The sequence below is a fragment of the Macrobrachium rosenbergii genome, chromosome 41 (assembly GCF_040412425.1).
Source record: "Macrobrachium rosenbergii isolate ZJJX-2024 chromosome 41, ASM4041242v1, whole genome shotgun sequence".
NCBI classification, from domain to species: Eukaryota; Metazoa; Arthropoda; class Malacostraca; order Decapoda; family Palaemonidae; genus Macrobrachium; species Macrobrachium rosenbergii.
In genome coordinates, this window is record NC_089781.1 from 96,297,988 (window position 1) to 96,310,487 (window position 12,500).

The window sequence follows — 12,500 nt, forward strand, 5'->3', positions numbered from 1 at the left end:
TCAACATTCGACTGCAACATTCGACGATACACACCCATATTTCATTCGATGCTCCCGGATGGAATAGTTCAATGGATTTTCCAAAATGGACGGAAAGGTTGAAATATGTCATCCATTTGGGCTCAATACGGCGTTAATCCCTCCTAATAATCGGTGATTATTCAAAATAATTACGATGACCCGATGGTCGTAATGTGTTGTGGTATTTTGTGCTCGAGACTGCAATGGTGGATGAACATACAGCTATTTACGTGAGGGAGATGGAGTAGCTGCTTTAATCTGCCTGGCCAGTAACAGTCTCAACATTATAAGTGTAATGTTACACCTCTTTGAGGCCTGTAGGTTCCGTACAATGCATTTTTCAAAGTAAATCGCTCTATCAGCCTGCACTTTTTGGTTCATTTATATTACACTTCCTTGAGCCCTGTCACCGGTTCCACACTGTGCATATTTCAAAGTAAATCGCTCTGCACTTTTTGGTTCGTTCATATTACACTTCCTTTGAGCCCAGTCGATTCCATACAGTCCATATTTCAAAATAAATCGCTTTATTAGCCTGCACCTTTTCGTTCATTCATATTACACTTCCTTTTGAAACCCTGTCGTTTCTGTACGGTGCATATTTCAAAATAAATCGCTCTATTAGCCTGCATTTTTTCGTTCATTTATATGACACTTCCTTTGAGCCCTGACGGTTCCGTACAGTGCATATTTCAAAGTAAATCGCTCTGTTAGCCTGCACTTTTTCATTTTTATGACACTTACTTTGAGCCCTGTCGGTTCCATACAGTGCGTAATTCAAAATAAATCGTGCTATTAACCTGCACTTTTTCGTTCATTTAAATTCGACATTCACATTTCATTTCCATAACGAAAAGTGAGCACGGCAGTCATCTTTTGTTTCAATAGGCAAACTTCTCTTGTTTTATACGTTTAGCAAAATTTCTCATACATTTCCTGTTTCGCCTTTGCTGTAATCCACTTTTCTCTCATCTCTCCATTAGCTGTTATTTTTGCTGCCTTACATCTTCACAAATCAATCACATCCTTTGTTTCATTGATTTTTCCTGGATCCTTTCAACTTCTAAACTTACCCTTGTTAACAAAATATATCAGCTTTCTCCAGTCGAAGCCATTTTGAACTATTTCAACAGTTTTTAGAGCTTTTCTTTACTGTTACCTGTTGATACCGTATTATCTGTAAACACCAGCCTCTCTGTACATCCCTTTTATGGCCTTCCTTTTCCACAGTATTGTACTTGTATCTCGTTGATCTGATTTTCACTATTGTGCTTCATATTCTCTTTCTTCCATCTTACTTTCCACCCTCTCCTAACAATTGATTCATAGTGCAACTGCTTTGAGGTTTTCCTCCTGTTACACCTTTCAAACCTTTTACTGTCAATTTCCGTTTCAGCGCCGAATGACCTCATATGTCCCAGTGCTTGGCCTTTGGCCTAAATTCTATATTCAATTCATTTTACTATTATGTTTTACGACATAGATTAAGAGAATACTATGTATAATTAAGTAACATGGCAGTGACTTACATTGTCATAAGAAGACAATATCGAAGAAACAAAATCTACAGTAAACAGGACTAGGGAACAAGAGAACAAGAGTAGAACACTACAGATATTTATCAGACAACTTTCTGTGTCCCATTCCAGACTATTCGTATGCATGTCGGCTAAGTTCAAACGTTCAGTAAAATGAAAGTCATTTAAACCTATAATTTGAGGTCGTCAAAAGTGAAGGGTAAAAAGTTTCATGGAGAACTTTTGTGTGCAAAGATATATATATATATATATATATATATATATATATATATATATATATATATATATATATATATATATATATACAGTATATATATATATATATATATATATATATATATATATATATGTATATATATATATATATATATATATATATATATATATATATATATATATATATATATATATATATATATATATATATATATATATATATATATATTAATCAGGACAGCTGTCTGTTTACTCATCGTTGCATTCGAGCACAAAAGACCTTCAAAAAACATGCATGTGTCCATCAGTTCATTGTAATTATTATGAATAATCGCCAATGATTAGGAAGGACTGTCGCTATATTGAGGGCAAATGGATGACATATTTCAAGCTCGCCGTCCGTTCTGAAAAGCCATTAAAATCTCCCATTGGACCATCAAATGCAATATGAATATATTCCATCATACATTTACCATCGAACGGCGATGGAATGATTAACTACGGGATGATGTGTAATTGCCACGCCCCCCCCTTCTGTAGATGCTAGAAATCCAGAGAATGCAATTGACCTCATTTCTTTTTATGTTGCGCGAAACTTTGAGTGTTTTTGCACAATAACAGTATTCGAAACTAATTAACTTTTGTATTCCATAATTTATGAATTTTTTTTTTTATTACGCGAGGGTGGGGTAGGGGGATGGGTGGGGGCGTGGGTGGATTGGTTCCCCCAGGGACCTCTTGGTAAATATAGGCAAATGGTGGTTCATGAAGTTTATTTGAATATCCAAGGGAAATTAAAACCTTTAAAATTCAAAAAAACATTAAAAAAGTATACTTATATCTTCTGTTCTTATTTTATCTTACATTGGATCGAGATTAAACTACTCTTACTGTCATTATAAGAGAGATTGATTGATTGGTTTATATTTATCTGGTGTCAATATATATATATATATCATATATAGGTCATGGACATCATAGAGAGAGAGAGAGAGAGAGAGAGAGAGAGAGAGAGAGAGAGAGAGAGAGATTTTCCACAAATGGGCTATAGTTGTTCGTGCCATGCAACATTTAGGGCACAAAGTAAACATGGTTAGAGAAGCAAAAATAACTAATGTGATCTCCTAGTTATATCTAGGAGGAAGTACACTTCACTGCTATAATGTAAAAGAAAACTATTGAGATGGCTTTGTCTGTCCGTCCGCACTTCTTCTGTTCTCACTTTTTCTGTCCGCCCTCAGACCTTAAAATCTACTGAGGTTAGAGGGCTGCAAATTGGTTTGTTGATCACCCACCCTCTAATCATCAAACATGCCAAATTGCAGCCCTCTAGCCTCAGTAGTTTTTGTTTTATTTAAGGTTAAAGTTAGCCATAATCGTGCGTCTGGCAACGATATAGGACATGCCACCACCGGACCGTGGCTGCAAGTTTCATGAGCCGCGGCTCATACAGCATTAAACGCTGTACAGAAAGCTCGATTGAACCGAAGAAACTTCGGCGCATTTTTTCACTTGTTTCTAGATAATTGCGAAGGACAGAACCAGTGAGAAACTGTTATTTTGATGAGAATACTCTTATTCGTAAATTTACAGCTGCTTGTTTTTGTATAAAGACGTAAAATCTTTGCGGATAATAATTATCGATTACTGACGACGTTGTGAGGAAACGAACGTTTGGTAATGTCATGTTTTCAGAAGAATTCTCAAAGGGAACTTTGTATTTACTAAACAATCCTTCACCAGCTGGTTGCTGACAACCAACAAAAACCAGCAGACAAGAAAAAAAAAATGCCAAAAAAGGCGCCAGTGGTCAGAAACAGAACTTTTGAGATCCTGAATAAAAAATAAAAAAAGGGGGAAAGAAGAATGACGGGAGGAGAAGCAGAGAGTCTCCTCCTCCTTCGACCCGATTTACATAAAGATAACTCGGGCCGACTTCACACGGCCAAAACTCTATCAGGTCCCAGATCTGACTCGCATAAGTTACAAACTCCTCCTCCTCCTCCTCCTACTGCTTTGTCATGTCGACTGGAACGCCTTCTTCGGTCGAGGCAAAGAGGGTCCTAATGCTGTTGCTGGTATTGGCTCTCTCTCTCTCTCTCTCTCTCTCTCTCTCTCTCTCTCTCTCTCTCTCTCTCTCTTCTATTCGTCGATGTCTCCTTGTCCTGAATAAAGATAAATATCCAATATATTTCAAGAACGACTTTAATATAGTTTCTCTCTCTCTCTCTCTCTCTCTCTCTCTCTCTCTCTCTCTCTCTCTCTCTCTCTCTCTCTCTTGTCCGAAGTCTCCTTGTCCTGAATAAAAATAAACATTCAATACATTTCAAGAACGTCTTTAATATAGTTTTCAAACTCTCTCTCTCTCTCTCTCTCTCTCTCTCTCTCTCTCTCTCTCTCTCTCTCTCTCTCTCTCTCTCTCTCTCTCGTGATATTTGAAATATCCAAAGAATGTAGAGTTCAGTATCACCCTGCTTTAATTTTTGCCTTTGAACCACAAATTCCTCGTAAAAAGAGTAATTATTATAATTTTTTAAATTTAAAAGCCACTGATTTCAGAATCTAAAAAGCAAATAAGACAGGAGTTATTTGTTACATAAGCCTTCGTCCATATAATATGGTTTAAAGAAAATATACTTGAAAAAATCCACATGATTTTTAAATTTCACTTGCAAATTATTTGGTAATTTTTTTTTCCCAGTAATTTAACTTTGCGCCCGTATGTTACGTTAAAGTTTCCTTTCATTTTCCCCGTGTTACAGAAGTACAATTAGTAAAGAATGTACAAATCTAAAAATATATGTATGATTTACTAATGTGTTTTTACAGGTATTTTATAAGTTTTTTACTTGCTTCGTTTTTTGTCAATTTATTTTCTCACATAATCCGGTAACTAGTCCATGATATGTATTTAAACTGGTTGTGGTTATTTTCCGTATAACATCTCATAAATAATTGATAAAATTAATATAGTAGATACTGTTACAGATATACTACTCATAAAACTTAGCAAATGTATCAACAATTATATTGCTTAAAGATTTTGTTCGAATATTTTTATACTCCTTTCTTTGAATACATTTCTGTTTGCTTGATATTTATCCACATTACTCACGTTTGCTTTATATTTATCCACATTACTCACGTTTGCATTTATATTTATCCACATTATCGTGTAAAATTGATGTGTTGCAAGGTCATTGTCATCTTTAAAACACAAACAGCCTGCTGTCACTCAACACTGATGAAAACTAATAACATTTTGACCTTTGTATATATTATTTTTACCCATTGCCATCATTTACTATATAATTTGTTTCCCCTCTATTTTTGCTCAGCTGCGTCATTTTAGAAAGAGGCACTTTTGTCTGCCATTTTTAAAAGTTACTTAAAAGTTAAAAGTTACTTAAAAGTACGTAATGGTTTGAGCAATATTTTTTTATTTTATTTCAGAGTTGTTTTTACTTTGGCAATTTTGTGCCTGGTTCCGTGTACAGTTTTATTGTGGAAAATATATTATGTTTTAATGAGCACTTGTCTCTAGTATCTCTGTAATATATGTATATATATACATATATATATATATATATATATATATATATATATATATATATATATATATAATACATTATATATATTGTATTTATACACACACACACACACACACACACACACACACACACACACACATATATATATATATATATATATATATATATATATATATATATATATATATATATATATATATATACATACAGTATATAAATGAACTTATTAAAATCATATGATATACAATGTCGTTCTTCTGTCTTGATTGTTTCTCTTACAACATTCCTTTCTCTTTTCCTGAATTACAGTAAAAAAAAGGATTATGTGACGTCATAATGACGTCATTCTGAGGATGTTTAGCACGGTTTAGAGGCAAAGGAACTTCTCAGTAAATTTTCCATCGACCAATTTTTACTCACGTGTAAGGCTTCAATAGTTGTCTGTAACTGTCGTCTGTAACGAGAGATTCTAAAAGGATTAGACTATGAATATGTAAACGAAGATATTCAATATATACAACAGTATTGCTGTCGATTATCCTGTATTAAACGGCGAGATCTTTTATTATTTTTTTTTTCGTTCTTGATTAAATTCTTGTCATGCCTTTTGTTTTTTATTAACTTTTTTTTTTTTGTATGATAAGCTGTTACTACACTTAGTGTAATGAGCAGCGAGAAATCTGGTAGAAATTAAGTTTGAGATATAATAATAAGACCTATCCAGTATTCCTTCATAATATTCAAAGATCTCTCTCTCTCTCTCTCTCTCTCTCTCTCTCTCTCTCTCTCTCTCTCTCTCTCTCTCTCTCTCTCTCTCTCTCGTGATGTTGTGTGATCGTAAGTTTAAACGAAGCATTTGAATTTATCAAAGCAGCGTCTTTCTCGAAAAATGTATACAAATGCTTTCTCACAAACATTAAAGACTAAAATACTAATTTCCTGCGCCTTTTTCCTTCCAGGTAAGACCTGTTTCGGGGGGGGAAACTAATCCTTGTATCAGGTGCAGAAGCATTCCGTGACTCAGGTAGGTAGACGTTTTTATTTTATTGCCGAGAAAACCCGAGAGTAAGACTTTTAGTCATGGAACCGGATTAGTGTTCTATCCTCTGTGAAATTCATTTTCGCTTTCCCCTCTCGTTAAATGCAAGTGTTGCGTGTTCACTTCGCTTCAGAGGTCTTATGAGGATGTTTTGGGGATTACGAGGATACAGGCAGATATGTTGTATATAAAGGAAGATAGATTTCTTTATGTAGAAAAAAGAGCGTTACCTTTAAAGATATACCAAGATAATACTGGGATTTTTTTTTTTTTTTTTTTTTTACAAAAATATAAAGAAATGTAAAGAGATTTGTTTATAGAAAAACAAAGAGCGCTGCCTTTAAAGATATTCGTCGGAATGATGCTAGAAAATGTTTGCACAAAAATACGATTAATATTATGAATCACTGTTCTTAGCCACTTCAAAACTATGACCAGCATTATGTGATGTATCTGTTAGATTTGTCTCGTAAGGAAGAAAATATTTCAGCATATAAAAGTGGATACTGTTCCCTCTAAGATGCGCTTGAAGATTCGGTAAAAACTTTTCACCAAGAATGCGATTAATAATTAAACTTTTGTCCATCGACAAGGCAGTGCTGGAACAACCAAATCTCCATATATGATATTTAAAAGGAAAATAGTTTTTGGAAAATTAAATGAACAAGTTCTGATTGTTACAAGTAAAAGAATAATGGCGGTATTCCATTTCTCCATTAATTAAAAGTTGACTGTTTTATTCTTGTTTCATAATTCATCAAACAGAAATATATATAATTGTAAAATCCTTTGGGAATCTATTATTCAAAACAGAGAAAAATTTCTGAGAACCTCAAAAGAATTCACATGAATTTATAAACTCGCTGCTGTTCCATTCAGACAAAAGGAGTATAGAAAATTACGGAAATTTTAATATATATTTTGTGTTCAGGTATTCAGAAAGTCAGAGAGAGAGAGAGAGAGAGAGAGAGAGAGAGAGAGAGAGAGAGAATTTTATTTTCTATTTTATTGCATCAATACACACACATACATACATACATACATATATATATATATATATATATATATATATATATATATATATATATATATATATATATATATATATATATATATATATATATGAAAGCAAATAGCATAATGGGATAGAATAAGATATTCATAGAGCAGGTGAACTCTTCCGTTCCTTCTGATTTAAACTAGCTTTATGCCAGCACGGGTTCTTGCTCTTGGGTAGCTCTTAACCAGGTAATTAAAATTCCTTAAGCGAAATAATTGTAGGAAAAAAATTAAATTAAAGTGAATGAATATTAAATAAAGTTGTTTCAGATGTTTGTCACAAATTTGTTGTTATGAAAAATGAACACGGAAATGCGACGTATAAAGACGTATATATATGTGTGTAATATATATATATATATATATATATATATATATATATATATATATATATATATATATATATATATATATATATATATATATATATATACACAGTTCTTTGGCGTTGGAGCCACATACAAAGGCAGTTGGTAAAATATGTATTTAAAAAGTAACAGAAAATTGTAGAAAAAATCTATATTAAAATATTAATTATTAAACTTTCAAGCAACTTCAAATTCCATTTTTTTTCATCCGTTTTCAGACGACAGCTATTACATAATCTTAATCATTTCGTTACGTAATGTTTGAGCCTAAAGAGAAAAACACCTTCGCGATTCAACGTGATACATCGTAGAGTTTTAAAGTTTTTTTTTTTTTTTATTACCCAGGCGCGTTTTCCAGAGCGCACTTTGCAGTCCCCAAGCAAGAGTATGTACCCAGCGGAGAGACACGTACGGCAAGAACAGATTTAATGAAATAATTCCGGCGAGTCCGAGAGCATAATTGCATTCCATGTTGATATCAAATATCTGGACTGAGATCGTTCCAGTGCAATATCACGTGTAATAAAACAATGATTCAAAAGGATATTGTGTTTACATTCTTTGATTAGCGAGGCTCGCGCGCGCTCATGAAGTGTGCGTTGTAAAACGCGTTTAATGAATGGATCTCTCTCTCTCTCTCTCTCTCTCTCTCTCTCTCTCTCTCTCTCTCTCTCTCTTATAAATGATATTAATCCTGCTTTTGGCTCTCTCTCTCTCTCTCTCTCTCTCTCTCTCTCTCTCTCTCTCTCTCTCTCTCCCTTATAAATGGTATTAATTCTGCTTTTGGCTTACATTCTCTCTCTCTCTCTCTCTCTCTCTCTCTCTATTAATCTTCTCTCTCTCTCTTCTATAAATGATCTCTCTCTCTCTCTCTCTCTCTCTCTCTCTCTTATAAATGATATTAATCCTGCTTTTCTCTTACAATCTCTCTCTCTCTCTCTCTCTCTCTCTCTCTCTCTCTCTCTCTCTCTCTCTCTCTCTCTCTCTCTCTCTCTCTCTCTCTTATAAATGATATTAATCCTGCTTTTGGCTGTACGTTCTCTCTCTCTCTCTCTCTCTCTCTCTCTCTCTCTCTCTCTCTCTCTCTCTCTGTCGCTGCGAGAAGTGTGGAGGCTTAAACGAGCGTTGTAGTCGACGTGCGTAAACTCATAAAATGCGGACGAAATGAAATTCTTAAATTTGTTCGGCTTCATACGTTGCCGTGACGTAGTTTGCTCTACTTTCCGTTATAGTGCATTATTTTTTTTTTTTTTTTTGGGGTTGATAGGTAAGGTGAGGGAGGGGAGGGAGCGGGAATTAGTATATGAAAATTATAATTTCACACCGTAATTGATACGTTCTCTCTCTCTCTCTCTCTCTCTCTCTCTCTCTCTCTCTCTCTCTCTCTCTCTCTCCTTCTCTTATACAATATATTAATCCTGCTTTTGACTGCATTTCTCTCTCTCTCTCTCTCTCTCTCTCTCTCTCTCTCTCTCTCTCTCTCTCTCTCAGTCAGAAATCTAATCACCAGCTTTTCCGTAAGAATGCCAATTAAAAGTGACAAAAATTAATCTTAATAGTGTCTTTAATCAGTGAGTTATTTTTTTTCTTTTTATTTTAGGATATAAATAGTGAGACCCAGAATACCATAACCGATTCGTTGAATCGTTTTGATAGTGGGAGTTGCATGCAATATCACGGTGCAATGATAAAAACTTTCCCGAAGTTGCCCAGTATTTCACTGGCCAGGGGTACAAACAGAAACACCAAATTGCAAGTGGACATCATTTGCAGCCATTACGAAGATATATGGCTTTTGCAGAGGCGTTCCCTGAAAAAAAAAAAGGAAGCATATTCTGTGCTGGAAAAAAGAATTGTGTGAATACTTGTTGAATGTAGGCAGTAATCTCTAGATTTGTTATGGGAAAAACTTTGTTGGAAAAATTTTTATGTATCTTAAAATGTGCCGCTAAAGAAGAACTGTCAGGACAAAATCTGTCTTTTGTAGGTAGAATGTATTTTTTGTGTAGTTTTTTAATGTATTAGCATAGCATAAAGGCAGCTCTGACTGCTGTGAGAATGAAGGGTTTAATGTAAATTTTAGAATTTATTTGCTAGGTAAATGGAAAGAGTGACGTGTGAGAGTGGAAGGGCTTGTAAATAGAGGTGAGTGGCACACTAGATGTGGCAAGGCAAGGTAGCGATATCTTTACTCTACGCAATGGAGTATCCTCTTTGGGTGTATGGAGCCGGAGATGCTTTTGGAAATAATATGAGCGAGGGCTCACCTTAATTCACTACTAAGCATGACAATGGAAGCTACAATTTTCCCTGCGTTTTGTTTGGTGCAGTCCTTATATATGCACATATATATACACACAGTATATATATGTGTGTGTGTGTGTTTTGTGTGTGTGTGAGTGTGTGTGTGTGTGTGTTTGGGTTGTGTGTGTGTGTGTGTGTGAAAAATCGATGAGAAAACTTGAAGTATATATATATATATATATATATATATATATATATATATATATATATATATATATATATATATATATATATATATATATATACAGTATATATTTTATATACATACATACATACATACATACTTACACCAACATATACATACAAAACCAAATCAAAAATATCTATTCAAACCCTGTAATTGTAATTTAATATCCTCTCTCATGAATAGAGAATTCACGAATGCTTTATAGATGAATTCATCATCATTAGCAGGGCTTATGAATGTAATTTTATCTATATTCTAATGCCAGCACATTCTATTAACTTTGCAATCTATATCCTTTAAATATTCAGTATAATAAATAGGGGTAATGCTCATCCAATATACAGTGCTGGGCTATGTATATTTAACTTGAAATGGATATAAATGTTTGTTAATGAAAGTATATAATTTTTTATATAGCAGGCACGAAGACTTTTACTTATGGAAAGTGGAACAACGTCCGTGCAGCAACATATTCAGAAATATTTTTTTCCAGTGAAGTAAATTTTGGAATTTGATTAAAAGGTGCATACGATGAACATACTCGTACTTACCAGAACATTCACCTTTTAAATGATATGATAAAACGCATCTGTTCATAAGGGCTACGGCATATCTTTAATTATACTTGAACATGTCTATAAGATAGGAAAATTCTAACCTTTTCAAGTCGCTAAAATAGTAAAGAAACGGCAAAGTATGAAAATTTGATTGAAAAAGAAAGTTACTGGATTCTGTTTTTTCTGGTAATTTCATTCATCATAATTTTCCCATCTGAATCTGTCGTCTGGGTTTTCGTAATAACTTACATAACGGTGTCGCGGGCTGTATGGTGGACATTGCATAAGAATTTCCTTACTAAAATTTTTCGGCACTGAAGACAATGATCATTATATTCAGTTTCCATGTATAAAAATTTAATTAAGGCGGTCACTAACGTTCAGGTATACCTGCGCAGTTATGCCTGCACACTCGGCCTCTGCAGGCAAAACTGAACCCACTAACGTTCAGTTATACCTGCGCAGTTATGCCTGCGTACTCGGCCTGTGCAGGCAAACCTGAACCCACTAACGTTCAGGTATACCTGCGCAGTTATGCCTGCACACTCGGCCTGTGCAGGCAAAACTGAACCCACTGACGTTCAGTTATACCTGCGCAGTTATGCCTGCGTACTCGGCCTGTGCTGGCAAAACTGAATCCACTAACGTTCAGTTATACCTGCGTAGCTGCACATCGGCCTGTGCAGGCAAAACTGAACGTTAGTGGGTTCAGAACCCACTAACGTTGTACCTGCGCACAGGCCGAATGGGCAGTTTTGGCAAAAACTGAACCCACTAACGTTCAGTTTTGCCTGCACGGGCATACCTGCGCAGGTATAAATGAACGTTAGTGGCTTCAGTTTTGCCTGCACAGGCCGACTGTGCAGGCATAACTGCGCAGATATAACTGAGTGTTAATGGCGGCCTTTAGATAGGTCTTTACAGTGGTACCTTGTAACTGACCTGAAGTAATGCTGGGTATTATTATATTCCTGTGTTTTCAGTATGCTTCTTATACCTATATATATTTTGGTTACGTTTACGTTAGGAGTGTTCAAGGACTTCCCGTTTCCTAAATTTTCCTCTAAACTGAAATGAAACCTTTCTCCCAGCGTGACATTTTATCTCCATCAACGTATCACGTTCAGGTGAAAGGGAACTACTGAAGCTTAGTTTGATATTATCCAGATTTTGTGATTTATTTAGACAGTGCCCTACAAAACAGTATCATAATTCCTCTGAACTCCTGCTATATACTATCCATACTGTGCTTTCATTTTTGTAGTTAAGAGATAAGGCGGTGCACTTTAGGGCATTACTTAAGGTTCATTATAGCGTTCCTTCGGTCCCCAGCTTCAACCCTTTTCAGTCCTTTTACTTTACTTCCATTCATATTCTCTTCCTTCCATCTTGCTATCCAACCTCTCTTAACATTTGTTTCATAGTGCAACTGCGAGGTTTTCCTCCTGTTACACCTTTCAAACCTTGCTACTCCCAATTTCCGTTTCAGCGCTGAATGACCTCATAGGTCCCAGGGCGAGGCCTTTGGCCTAAATTCTATATTCCATTCCATTCCATTCAGGGGGTAAGTGTATCAGATACCTTTGTCGACAGTAGCCAATAGAAACCATATTGTTATTTTAAAATGTTATGGAAACCTCTGTTGTCGAGTTTTACATTC